General features: G+C 39.5%; 1 protein-coding gene and 1 pseudogene across 1 annotated transcript in view; both read left to right on the top strand.

Moving 5' to 3' along the window:
* The window catches only part of KLF8 (KLF transcription factor 8), a 202358-nt gene that overhangs the window by 128970 nt on the left and 59732 nt on the right, over positions 1–13656 (top strand). The gene's annotated exons all lie outside the window — the stretch shown is intronic.
* On the top strand, positions 7218–8876 carry LOC119246697 (prohibitin-2-like; annotated as a pseudogene).

Genomic DNA, 13656 nt, shown 5'->3' with positions numbered 1-13656 from the left:
GAGGAGACTGAGGAAGGAAGGAAGCAGGATGCAGAGTCAGAAGGAGACCTGGTGGAGGCACATGGAGCCTAGAGACATGTGAAGAAACTGCGCTTGCCTTTTGGTCGTGGACTGTGAGACACAGATGTGGGTGAGACCCGTGGGGAGGTGACAATGGCAGCTTTTATCTTGATTTTGATTTTGCTCTTTTCCTTCCGGGCTTGTCTGGTTGTTTCTGACCCTTTTCTGTGGGTCCCCACTGGAAGATGCTTTAGACTTGTGGCAGGCTTTGGGGCCTTGCTCTGGGCCAATCCCATTTGGATGGAGTTTTACCCACGAGGAGACGGGTAACTTTGGGTGCTTGATTTAGAAACTAGATTCTTTGCCTTTCCTGTATTGTTTCCTAGTTGTATTAAAGTTCCTTCCCATTAAAGTCTCATATGTTTTGTGTTGATGCGGCGGATGGCAGAACCTATTTCGAATAGGCAGGGGTGCGGGGTTTGGGCTGCCCCTCTCCCTGCCCTGTAACATACCTACCAGTATTTCCTTGAAAGAGTTCCATGTGCATACGTAAAAAACTGCTGCCTGAGGGTCAAGCTTCTAATTTAACATCTACAGGTTGACTATGATGCTCCCTAGAGACCAAGGGATATGGTGTACACCTCATCCACCTTTTCCATCTAGTCCTCCTGCCAAATTTCCAGTATATCCCTGGACGCTGCTTCCCAAGGGTCAGGAAAATGGATAGCATGACTCTGATAGTGAACAGAGTTTGCACACGTGCGTCCCATAGTATTGTAGCAAGCAACAAAGGAGTTTTCAATGGGAGCATGATTACTCCCCCCTGTGCCTATAAATCTAGGCCCAGTGTAGAGGGAAGAGGTAAAAGTTCTCAGTCACAGTTTCACCCATGACGGGAGTTAGCTACGTACTTTCCAAGCTCTGTCTGAGGGTTTGGCTTAGGTGTTGAATGTGGTCCTCCCCTTTTGCCACTGATGGGAGTTGGCACACATTCAACTTCTGGGAGTCACTCAGAACAAAGGTGATGCATACCGTATCACCTGATTCACTCATCTGTATGTGGGCACTTAGGTTGTTTCCACAGCCTGGCGATTGTAAATAGTGCTGCAATGAGTATGAGCATGCATGTTTCCCTTCAAATTTGGGTTTTTGTATTCTTTGGGTAGATACCTAGGAGTCGAGTTGCTGGGGCATATGGCAGTTGTGAAACAAGGTAAACTCCTGCCATTTACAGCAACATGGATGGAGCTGGAGGGGATTGTGCTAAACAAAATGAGTCAGAAGGACAAAGATAGCCTCAGGAACATGAATAGGCCCCAGTACAGGTCCTGTAGGGCCCTACCCAACATAAACAACCCTCACCTACCCTCGGATAAGTGCCCCTGACCCTGGACACACACCCAGCAGCACCTCAGAAACTGGCTCAAGCCCCAGTCTGGGCCTCGAAGGGCACTGCCTGACACCTGTGACCCTCAGCAACACTCAGGGAAGGATCTCCGACCAAACACACACACATACACACCAGTGCCTCGGGAAGTGGCTCAAGTCCCAGGACCATGCCTGACAACAGCGATCCTCAGTCACTCTCTGGGAAGCACCCCACCCACCCAGGGCACATCCATCATGACCTTGGGAATTGGCACATGCTGCAATCTGGCCATGACAGGCTCCAACTGACACCATCAGCAACCTCCAGCCAGCTTCAGGTGAGGGCTGGGGCCCAGCGTGGTAGGGCTGGAGACATGCCTAGCAGAGGACAAGTACACTGTAGCGAGGTCCTGAAAGCAATGTGGAGGCGGAATAACACAAACAATAGCTGCAGTGGTCCTAAGGGGAATACTGTGCTACAGAAAGGAAACAAATCTCCAGAACCCAATCATAAAGATATCGAAGAGCCATTCCTCCTACCAAGCACAGAATTGAAGCTTGCCATCACAAAGAAATTCAAAGAATCAGAGAAGATTCAGAAAAACAGGTCAAGGATATATAGGAAAATTCAGAAAAACAAGTGTATGTCCTGAGAAACGAAACCAATGAACAGAAGATCAAAAAATACTCCAAAGAAGAAAAAGGAGCTGAAGGCAGAAAAATGATGAAAAGAGGGCATAGAAAATACTATAGAGGGCCTCCTCCTGGTGGCACAGCAGGTTGAGCGCCATGCTGTGAAGTTGTCCACAGCCTCTGCAGCACGGGTTCGATCCCGGCCGGCCGGCGAGGGTCCCACATGGCGCGGCAGACCTCTCCTGTCTCACCCGCTGCTCCCCTCAGCAGTGTATTTCCTCAGTCTGCCTGTTCTGTTCCCCACTCTGTCTCTGGTGAATCTTCTCACCCTCCCGCACATCTGGCCTGTACCCCGGTTCTTGTATAAATAAATAAATAAATCTTAAAAAAAAAAAGAAAATACTATAGAAAGCTACAGAAGTGGAATAAACCAAATGGAAGAGTGAGTGAGGGGTGACTAAAGATAGAAATTTACGAAGATGGAAGAAGAAATAGAGAATTGAGGTTAAAAAAAATGAAGGAACACCATGAAGAAAGGCAATCTGAGAATAATGGGTATCCCAGAAGGGGAAGAGAGACATAAAGAAACAGAAAACATATTTAAAGAAATAACAGAAGAAAACTACCCAAACTCGGAGAAGGAAATGAAGATACAAATCCAGGAAGCTAAAGGAATGCCAGGGCACTTACCTAAGCAAAATGAGATCTACACCAAAGTGAAGCTTCCAAGAGTTCTCAACAAAGAAAGAATATTGAAGTTGGTGAGGGACAAGGAGCAGATAACATATAAAGAAACCCAGATCAGGCTAACATCAGGCTTCTCAGAAGAAACACTGTGGGCAAGGAATGAAAGGGAAGATGTGATTAAAAAAAAACAAAAAAAACAACAACACCTTAAAGATTAAAAACCGCCAACCAACAATATTATATCCTGCCAGGCTCCCCTTTAGATATGAGGGAGAATTAAAGGCCTTCTCTGGCACAGAAAACCTGAGGGAGTTTGCAAAATCTAGACAACCGCCCCAAGAAATATTCAAAGGAACTCTACTATCAAAGCCAGAGAGAAACACACAAACAGACTTGAAAAAGGAAATAGACACACACACAAACCTGAAGACAAAATGGCAGCAACAGACAATCATATAGCAATAATCACTCTAAATGTTAACAGGCTAAACTCAACCACTAAAAGACACAGTTTCCGCTTGCATTAGGAAACAGTATCCAACCTTCTGCTGTCTCAAGGAGACATACCTGAGTACCAAAAATAAGCAAAAGCTCAAGGTAAAGGGCTGGAAAGCAATCCTACAGGAGAATGGGACCCAAAGGAAGGGTCAAGAACAGCCATACTCAAAATAGATTTCTAGTTAAAAAGGGTAAACAAGAGACAGGGATGGACAGTGCACAATGATTAAGGGAATGACACATCAAAAGGACAAAACACTTGCCAACATATACTCACCAAACAAAGGAGCATCAAAATATATTAGGCAACTGCTATCAACTCTGAAAACAAATGTTGTGAAAAACACATTCGTGATAAGAGACTTCAATACCCCACTCTCAATAATGGACAAATCAATGAGACCAAAAATGAAGGGAGGGGGCATAATAGTTTTAAACAAAGAAGTAGACCATATTAGACATAATAGACATCTGTAGGACCTTGAACCTCAAAAACAGAATATACATTTTTTTTTTCCAAGTGCACATGGGACCTTCTCCAGGACTGACCACGTATTGAGCCACAAGACACATAAGAGCAAATTCATGAAGCTTGAAATCATACAAAATACCTTCCCAGACCATACAGGAATCAAACTGGAAATCATCTACAAAAAGAAAGGAGGGAAAACCCCTAAAATTTGAAGACTAAATAACACACTATTGAAAGACCATTGGGTCAACAAGGATCAAAGAAGAAATAAAGTTTTACCTCGAGACAAGTGACAATGAAGACACAATCGTCCAGAATGTCTGGGACATATTGAAAGCAGTACTAAGGGGGAAGTATATAGCAAGACAGGTCCACATCAAGAAACAAGAAAGAGCCCAAGAAAAGTTTTGTCTCCCATCTGAAGGAACAGGAAAAAGAAAAACCAAAAAAGAAAAAAATCCAAAAACTAGTAAAAGGAAGGAAATAATAATAACTAGAGCACACATAAAAGAAATAAAAATCAAAAGAACTGTCCAAAAGGTCAGTGAAACCAAAGTTGGTTCTTTGAATAAGTAAACAAGATAGGCAAAACACTAGCTAGTCTCCCTAAGAATAGAAGGGAGAAAACCCAAATAAATATGATCCAAAACGAAGAGGAGAGGTCACAGTGGACACTGGAGAAATTCAGAGGATAACAAGCAATTACTAAGAACATTAATGCACAAGCAAGTTCAACAACCTAGATGCAATGGGAAGATTCTTAAAATTATATAATCATCCAAGATTGAATGGGGAAGAAACAGAAAAGCTGAAAATTTTAATCACAACCAAGGAAATTAAAGTAAATCAAAACTCTCCCCAAAATAGTCCAGGACCAGATGGCTTCACAAGCAAGTTCTCCCAAACTTTCAAAGTCAAAATAATGCCTTTCCTGCTCAAATACTTTCAAAAAAATGAGAAAGAAGGAACAATTCAGAATTATTATTTTTTTAATTTATATAAGAGCCAGGGCACAGGACAGATGTGCGGGAGGGTGAGAGGATTCACCAAAGACAGAGTGGGGAACAAAACAGGCAGACCGACCAAAATACACCGCTGAGAGGAGTAGTGGGCAAGACAGGAGAGGTCTGCTCGCCATGTGGGTATCTCCAAGGCCCGCGGGGATCGAACCTGCACTGCAGATGCTACGGATAGCTTTGCAGCGCTGCGCTCAACCACCTTCGCCACCAGGAGGCCCTCCCAAATAAATTTTTAAGGCCAATATTAATATGAAACATGAAATCCTTCATAATTTGTAAAAATATTAACACTGTTAAAGGGAAGTGTATAGTAAAAAATATTCTAATATAATATGATGACTTTAAACTGAAGGTAAATGTATAATAACAGTATAAAACAAGCATAGCTACAATTGTCTCATTATGATGTGTGATGTCGGGATGAGAAAACATTACTCAGATTCCATATCTAGAACAATGAGAATCTTAGAGGGACTACACCACGAAGTTGCAGTCCAGCTCCAAGGGAAGTCTTATTTTCATTTAGAATCAAACAGAAAATACAAAAGAACAAAGAAGCAAGCAGCCAAAAGGAGAATGCACAAGTGTGTGTGTGATATGTAATCAGCTCCCCCCACGAAGGTTGGGAAATAGTGAGAATGCCAAGGAAAATCTCATTGTTTATGGTACTCTAACCATAACACCTATTGCTGTTTCTGCACATGCTGTTTTCATTATGTATAGATCCTCATACCAGAACTTCTGCCTTAAGAGGTTCCTTATCAACTTTCCCTGTTTCTGCACACCGTGAGGAACAGGATGGTGAAAGCAAAGAATAATCAAGGCAAAGACACACAATAATTGAGGTACATGACAATCCAAGCTATCACAGACAATAACTTCTTAAAGGATATAAAATATAGAAACAAATTTTGATATCAAAAACATTTTTGTAGGAAAAGTAAAAATGTACTTTCTGTATGTTATCAAATTTAAGTTATATTAGCCTAAAATAGACATCTAAGAGATTTATTTCAGGGGTTGATATAATTAACAAATAAAATTGTCTATTTAAAATGCAGTGTGATGATTTCATTCATGTGTATATTGAGCTAATTAATAAATCATCACATTACATGTTTGCCCTTTTCTGGATGGATTTTCAGTTGTACACCTGGTCAAATGTGTGGTTAAAGGCCATTGTTTCTTTTTAAATCATTTTTTTATTGAGGTAACATTGTCATATGTTACTGTTGGTATTTTGGAAGTATAGGAACCCCCCTCCCCCACCTCCTCAGGGATCACTACCATAGTGCACCCACCACCAATTCACCAATAGTCTACCACCATATTACACTGTGCTCCCTTCCTTCTTGGTTCTCATATCTCCTCCACCCAATCCCCTCTCTGGATACATCACGTTTATACTCACCATTTAAATTTTACTTTTTAAAAGCTTGTCTTTATCTAACCCTTACTTTGGTTCTCTGTATTTCACCACCCAGTGTTTATCTTTCTACTTCTGGCTTATTTCACGTAACATTATCCCTTACAGTTCCATCTATGTTGCTGCAAAAGGCATTAGCTATCTTTTTAATACCTGAATAATATTCCATTGTGTATATATATACCACCATATCTTCTTGATACACTCATCTGTTTTGGGGAGACTTAGGTTGTTTCCATCTTTTATTTATTGTAAATGGTGCTGCAATAGGGCCTCCCTGGTGGCACAGGGGTTAATGTCAGCGCTATCAAGGTATTGGCAGCCACTGAAGCAGGAGTTCAATCCTTAGCCATGGAGCTAAACATCATGGCACAGCAGAATTCTCCTGTTTCACCCACTGCTCCCCTCAGCAGTGCATTTCAGTAGATCTGACTGTTCTGCTCCCCACTCTGTCTCCGGTGAATCCTCTCACCCCCTATGCTTCTGGCCTACGCCCCAGTTCCTGTATGCATAAATAAGTGCAAATAAATCTTTAAAAAATAGTGCTGCAATAAACATGGAAGGGAAAATTTCCTTTCACATTAGTATTTTTGAATTTTTCAGGTAGATACCTAGGAGTGGAATTACTGTGTCATATGAAGATCAATTTTTAGTCTTTTGAGTAACCTTCACACTGCTTTTCATAGGGGCTGGAACAGTCTCTGTATTTCACCATCCACCAACACCAACACCACCAACAGTGTAAGAGGGTTCCTTTTTCTCCACATACTCACCAGCACTTGTGGTTTCTGTTCTTTTCGATATGGGTCACACTCACAGGTGAGATGTGCATTTTCCTGATAAGTGATGATTAATATTTTTTCATGTGAAAGACCAATATTTCCTTATTGATTTTCTATCTGTATGATATATTCATTGTTGAAAGCAAGATTTTAATGTCCCATACTATTACTCTATTGTCATCTATTTGTCTCTTTAGATGTTTTTCAGTATTTTCTACATACATTTATGTACACCTATGTTGGGCACATAAATATTTCCTTATGTCATTTTAATTAATTGATCATTGATTATTAGATAATGATATCTGTTTATTTTTATAATCTTTCATTTGTAGTCTGTTTTATCTGGATGATCCTAAACTAGAGTGGGATAGAGGTGAGCTGGCATCCCATCCTCTGGTGCCACTGGCTCAGGATCAGACATGGTCCAGATACTGAAGGAGTTAGCAGGATTGCTGTTCTCCAGACCTGTGGCATGGACACAGCACTGAAGCTGCTACTTGGTGTCAGTAGTTTGGCCTGTGGCGTTTGTGAGTCTGTTCACTGTGGAAGGCAGACACAGTGCCTATTTTTACGACCACTGGATTGCAAGAGGAAACCATGTTAGCTAATGGCCATCACTTCAGGATCCCCTGGTTCCTATAGCCTATCTAATATATGACATTCAGGCCAGACCCAAAATATTTTTCTCTCCACAGGCTCCAAAGACCTGCAGATGTTGAACATCTTCCTGCAAGTGCTGTCTTTATCCAATGTTATGGAGCTTCCAAGCATATAACAGCACCTAGGGCTAGGCTACAGTGTATTTCTATCCTTGCCATATGTCTCCATTGCCAACGAGGTACTCAGAAGTGTGGTGGCCAAGTTCAGTGTCTACTGGTTAGTCATCCAGAAAGCCCTGGTATCCCTGTTTATCCAACAGGGACTGAGAGAGTGAATGAAATCAGCTTCATCCTGGATGATTTAGCCAACACAGAGTTGAGCCTCACCCTACACTAAACAGCTACTGTGGAACCAAACATGTGGACCCTCAGGAGGCCCATCTGGCCTAGTTCCTGGTAGAAAAAGCTAAGCTGGAATGATGGCAGATCACGTAGGCTGAGGGAGAGACTGAGGCTGCCAAGATGCTGAGAGAAGCATTGAGCAAGAATCCAGATTAATCAGACTACATAAGATCCAGTCTATCTCCAAGACCATTGACACCTTACGGAATCAAGTCTGTCTTACTGCTGACAAACCTGTGCTCTAATATAGAATGAAAGTATAACCCAGGGAAATGACAGCCTTATAAAAGATAAGTAAATTATTGGATGGTTTCACTTATAGGAGGAATGTAGGGGAAACAAATAAGTGATCAGGAAAAAAAAGTAATTATAATAAAATCAACAGGCAACTAAAATCAGACATTCTGCAGGGTAGGAGGAAGGTAAAGAATCAAAACAGGGGTGAGAAGAGCACAAGGGACTATGGTGATGATACATGGGTGAACTGATGGTGGGAATTTCACAGGGACTACACCTGAGTGAAGAAAGCATACATTGTACAAAAATGAAGAAATATACATAAAATAATAAACAAATAAGTAAGTTCAATGATCAAGAAATCCAACCCCAGCAAGCAAGTGCATCTGTTTATCCCCTGGTTTTTGAGGAGCCAGAATGGGGTTCATTGCAGCTCTACTCCCACTTCTCTATATCACGTAGTGAAACTGACCTCTGCACCTGACTTCCCAGTCTTTGAATGAACGAAGACTAACCCATCTTCAGAGGAATGAATTTCCTCTTCCTTGCGTGGCTAGGCTGTTAGGGCAGTGTTGATTTCTCAGTGATTTCTAACAGTGTTGACTCCTCCCTCAACGTTAAGCGTCAATAAGCACCATCCAAGGAATTCTCAATTATTTTTTCTTTCATAAACTGGCAAAAAAAACTGTCCTATTTACATTTGCATGGAATGTATTTTTCTATCCCTTTACTTTTAATCTATATGTGTCCTAAAAGTGTAATTGAATCTCTTTTAAGTAGTTCATTTAAATTGTGGGTCTGGCTTTTTTTTAATCTTTACTGTTACCATCTTTTGATAAAAGAATTTAGTCTATTTACAGTACTTACTGACGTATCGATTGGCTATTACCATTTTGTTGATTGTTTACTGGTTGTCTTATCATTCATTTGTTCTTTTCTTTCCTCATTTTTATATTTTTTATAATGGCATGTTTTATTAATTTAATTTTTGTATATCAACTATAGGTTTTGTTTATGGTAGCCACGAGGTTTACATAATATATATCACATTTACAATGGTCTCTTTTAAGCTGATTAAAAACTTCACTTTGAATGCATAAAATCTCTACTTATATACATTCCTCCCCAACATTGTTTTTGATGCCACAGTTTATATCATTTTGCATTGTATATCTATTAGCAGATTGATGTAGTAACATTTAATACTTTTTTCTTTCATCTTCATGCTAGATTTATGTCATATACACACAATTACAACATTATAACATTATGAATTTAACTATATATTTACTTTTACCAGTGAGTTATATGCTTTGATACATTTTACTATTATTAATTGGTGTCCCTTTTTTAGCTTAAATAACTTGTTCTAACATTTTTTGCAAGGGAAGTCTAGTGGAGATAAACTCCTCGAGCTTTTGTTTGTGTGGCATAGTCTTTCTCTTTCATTCAGTTTTTAAGAACAGCTTTGCTGAGTAGATTATTATTTTTTGGCAGTATTTTTCAAGCAAAAAAAAATTGATGTATAATCCCATTCCCTTTTGGCCTACAAAGTTTTTGTTTAAAAATATGCTCGTTACACTGTTTACAATAGCTAAGCTTTGGAAACAACCCAAATGCCCAAAAATAGATGACTGGATCAAGAAGATGTGGTACATATATACCATGGAATATTACTCAGCATTCAAAAAAGATAAACACATGCAATTTGCAGCAACATGGATGGCACTGGAAGGGATCATGCTCAGCGAAATAAGCCAAAAAGAAAAAGAAAAATACCGGATGGTCTCACTCATAGCAGGAATCTAGAAAACTTAAATAAGGGACCAGGAAAATGAATATAAGAAAGTGAAAATCAAAATCAACAAAAAACTATGAACCAGAGACACTTTTTGGGGGGTGGGGGCGGGAGGGGAAGGATTGGGGTCAGAATGGGGCGTTTGCAATTGTATGGGGGAATATAAAAATAAAATTTATTATTTAAAAAAAAATTAAAAAAAAATAAAAATATGCTCGTTATATTATGGCAATTCCCTCATATGTAATAAGTTGTTTTTCTCTTAGAGCTTCTTAGATTCTCTCCTTGTTTTAGTCTTTTGTTTATTTAATTGTACTACATCTTATAGTGGGTCTCCTTGGAATTCATTCATTTTGCTAGTCTAGTTTTTTTATTTTATTTTATAATAAATTTTATTTTTATATTCCCCATACAATTGCAACCCCCTTATTTTGACCCCAATCCTTCCCCTCCTGCCCCCTATCCCCCATAGAGTGTCTCTGGTTCATAGTTTTTTGTTGATTTTGATTTTCACTTTCTTATAGTTATTCATTTTCCTGGTCCCTTATTTAAGTTTTCTAGATACCTGCTATGAGTGAGACCATCCGGTATTTTTCTTTTTCTTTCTGGCTTATTTCGCTGAGCATGATCCCTTCCAGCGCCATCCATGTTGCTGCAAATTGCATGTGTTTATCTTTTTTGAATGCTGAGTAATATTCCATGGTGTATATGTACCACATCCTCTTGATCCAGTCATCTATTTTTGGGCATTTGGATTGTTTCCAAAGCTTAGCTATTGTAAATAGTGCTGCTATAAACATAGGGGTGAAGGTACTCTTTGGAATGGATGTTTCTTTGTCCTTTGGGTAAATACCTAGGAGTGGAATTGCTGGATCATATGGAAGCTCTATGTTTAGTAGGTCCAGAAATCTCCACACAGGTCTCCATAGTGGTTGGACCAGTTTGCACTCCCACCAACAGTGCAGAAGAGTTCCTTTTTCTCCACACCCTCGCCAACATTTGTTGTTGCTAGTTTTTGTAATATGTGCCATTCTCACTGGTGTAAGATGGTATCTCATGGTAGTTTTGATTTGCATTTCGCTGATTACAAGTGATGTTGAACATTTTTTCATATGCCTGTTGGCCATTTGCATTTCCACTTCAGAGAAGTTTCTTTTTAGCTCTTATGCCCATTTTTTTTTTAAATAAGGGAATTTCTTTTTTTTTCCTTTTTTTTTTTGAGGCATGTTTTATATTTGTTTGTTTGTTGGTTTTTGTTTATACAAGCACTGGGTACAGTCAGAAGCACGGAAGGGTGAGAGAATTCACCAGAGCCAGAGCGGGGAGCAGAGCAGGCAGAAGGACCGAAGTACACTGCTGAGGGGAGCAGCAGGCGGCAGGAGAGGTCTGCGCGCAATGTGGGACCCTCCTCCAGTGGCCCGGGAGCAGCTGGGGATTGAACCGGCGCCATCGAGGCCACAGGCAGCTTCGCAACCCAGCGCTCAACCGCTGCACCACCGGGGAGGCCCTCTTATGCCCATTTTTTGACTGGATGATTTTCTTTGTTGTTGTTGAGTCTCATCAGCTCTTTGCAGATTTTTGTGATCAGTCCTTTATCATTAGTGTTGTGTGCAAAAATGTTCTCCCAGTTGGTGGGGTTTCTCTTTGTTTTTGTTATTGTCTCTTTTGCTGTGCAGAAGATCTTTAATTTGATGTAGTCCCAGCTGTTTATCTTTGCCTTCACTATCACTGCTTTGGGTGATGTGTCTGTAAAGATGTCATTGATGTGCATATCACATAGTGTTTCGCCTATATTTCCTTCTATGTATTTTATGGTTTCAGGTCTTATGTTTAGTTCTTTAATCCATTTTGAGTTGATTTTTGTGTATGGTGTGAGGTAGTGGTCAAGCTTCATTCTTTTGCATGTAGCGACCCAGTTTTCCCAGCACCATTTATTGAACAAACGTTCTTTGCTCCAATGCATAGTTTTTGCTCCTTTGTCAAAGATTAGTTGAACATAAATCTGTGGGTTTATTTCTGGATTTTCTATTTGATTCCATTGTTCTGTATGTCTGTTTTTGTTCCAATACCATGCAGTTTTGATGATTATGGCTTTGTAGTATAGTTTGAAGTCTGGGAGTGTGATGCCTCCATTCCCTTTTTTTTTTTTCAGGAGAGCTTTGGCTATTCGGGTTTTTGGTGATTCCATATGAATTTCATCAATAATTGTTCTATTTCTTTAAAGAATGACATTGAGATTTTTATTGGAACACCATTGAATCTGTATACCGCTTTTGATAGGATAGCCATTTTAATAATGTTTATTCTTCCAATCCATGAGCAGGGGATGTCTTTCCATTTCTTTGTTTCTTCTTCTATTTCTTTTAACAGTGTTTTATAGTTTTCTTTGTATAGGTCCTATACCTTTTTTGTTAGATTTATTCCCAAATATTTGATTTTTTTGTTTCAATCATAAAAGGGATTTTTTTCATTTCTTCTTCTTCAGATTTATTGTTTGTGTATAGGAAGGCTACTGACTTTTGTGTGTTGATTTTGTATCCTGCCACTTTACTGAACTGATGATGAACATCCAGTAATGTGGTTTTTAACCTCCATGAGGTAGGAGAGTTCCTTGCCTTCTTTTTATGGTTCATTTCTAGTTTGATGCCTTCATGGTCAGAAAAAGATGGTTGGTATGATTTTCAATCTTGGTGTATCTGTTGATGTTTGTCTTTTTTGCCCAGTATGTGATCGATCCTGGAGAATGATCCATGTGCGCTTGAGAAAAATGTGTACTCCGTTTTTTGGGGGTTTAGTGTTCGATACATGTCTGTTCAGCCCAAAAGCTCTAGGTCCTTATTTAGAGCTTTTGTTTCTTTACTTATTTTTTGTCTTGTTGACCTATCCATTGTTGATAGTTGTGTGTTGAAGTCTCCCACTACGTATGTGTTTTCTCTGATGTCTGTTTTCAGAGATGACAACAGATGTCTGATATATTTTGGTGCTCCTTCGTTTGGTGAGTATATGTTAATGAGTGTTATTCTTTCTTGAAGTGTTGTCCCCTTGATCATAATGTAGTGACCATTGGGGTCTCTTTTTATCTTTTTGAGTTTGAAATCTGTTTTATCTGATATAAGTATAGCTGTTCCTGCTTTCTTTTTTGGTCCATTTGCTTGTAGGATTGTTTTCCTTCCTTTAACTTTGAGTCTATTTTTATCTTTTGTAGCTAAATATGTTTCCTGGAGACAGCAAAAAGTTGGGTTTGGTTTCTTAATCCAGCCTACAACTCTTTGTCTTTTTATTGAAGAGTTTAGTCCATTTACATTTAGAGTTAATATTGATATGTTAGCATCTGTATTTGCCATTGTGTTTGTCTTTCCTTTGATTGTATTTATTTATTCTTTTATAACTTTTTTTTTGGCCTTCTTTCATTGTTATCTGTCCCTCTGAGGTTCTGGCTTTCAGATTCCTTGTAGTATTTTTTGGAGTGGGGGTTTAGTCGTAATGAAATTCCAGAGTTTCTGTTTATCTGGGCAGGTCCTTATTCTTTCTTCACAGAGGAAGGAGAGCTTTGCGGGATAGAGTATTCTTGGTTGGCATCTGTTTTCTTGGAGTCTGTTGACTATGTCCCTCCACTCCTCTCCTTGCCCGTAGTGTTTTCTCAGAGAAGTCTGATGTCAGCCTGATTGGTTTTCCTTTGAATGTTATCTGTTCTTCCCTCTTGTCAGCTTCATTATTTTTTCCTTGTCCTGG

The sequence above is a fragment of the Talpa occidentalis genome, unplaced genomic scaffold (genome assembly GCF_014898055.3).
Source record: "Talpa occidentalis isolate TD23 unplaced genomic scaffold, MPIMG_talOcc4v2.1 talOcc4.15, whole genome shotgun sequence".
In the NCBI taxonomy this organism is placed as follows: Eukaryota; Metazoa; Chordata; class Mammalia; order Eulipotyphla; family Talpidae; genus Talpa; species Talpa occidentalis.
This window is presented reverse-complemented; position numbering and strand designations above follow the sequence as displayed.